Source organism: Seriola lalandi, unplaced genomic scaffold, assembly GCF_002814215.2.
Source record: "Seriola lalandi dorsalis isolate HSWRI2012SDOR001 ecotype SW California unplaced genomic scaffold, Sedor1 jcf7180002054630, whole genome shotgun sequence".
Lineage (NCBI taxonomy): Eukaryota > Metazoa > Chordata > Actinopteri > Carangiformes > Carangidae > Seriola > Seriola lalandi.
In genome coordinates this window covers 2,012,541-2,013,133 of record NW_019525183.1, presented here as the reverse complement: position 1 = coordinate 2,013,133, position 593 = coordinate 2,012,541, and positions in this window count along the sequence as shown.

Here is a 593-nt window from a genome sequence, read left to right as displayed (position 1 = left end):
TGGACGGATTGAACAGGAGGGTCAGCTTCCAGCTGTGAGGGGCGAGTTTCAGTCCAGCAGATCCATATTTGGAAAATAAAACTGTGTGTGTGTTCAGTTTGTATGTAGCATGTTGATGTCAATGCATATGTGTATACTGTGTTTTTACTTCCTGCTGCAGCCACGTGCTGGAGATGCCTTCATCATCATCTATTGGTAAGACCCTCTGACAAAATGATATTTGCACGTTTTTTTTTTTCTCAAAATAAGAATAACATTTGCTGCTTCCTAAAAATCCTTTGTTACTTTAAGTCAGTTTTTATTTATCGTCCCTCGTCACAATGACACGTCTCAAATCACTTGATTTTACTAATCGCAAGGAATTATGAAATACAGTGTGTGGCAAAAGATATTGTGCTTCTGAAAACCAAGAAAGTATTTCAGAGAAAGCAGTGAGTGGCTGATGTGAGCTCCTGTCACACTGATTTCCTTGGGTGATATAAAAACATGAACAATTAACAGGTGCTTCATAAATGTAGGTGATAATAAGATTTATTTATATGGCACCTTTTTTTTAATATGTGTATTAATTGTGTGTTTTTGTTTGTCTCTGC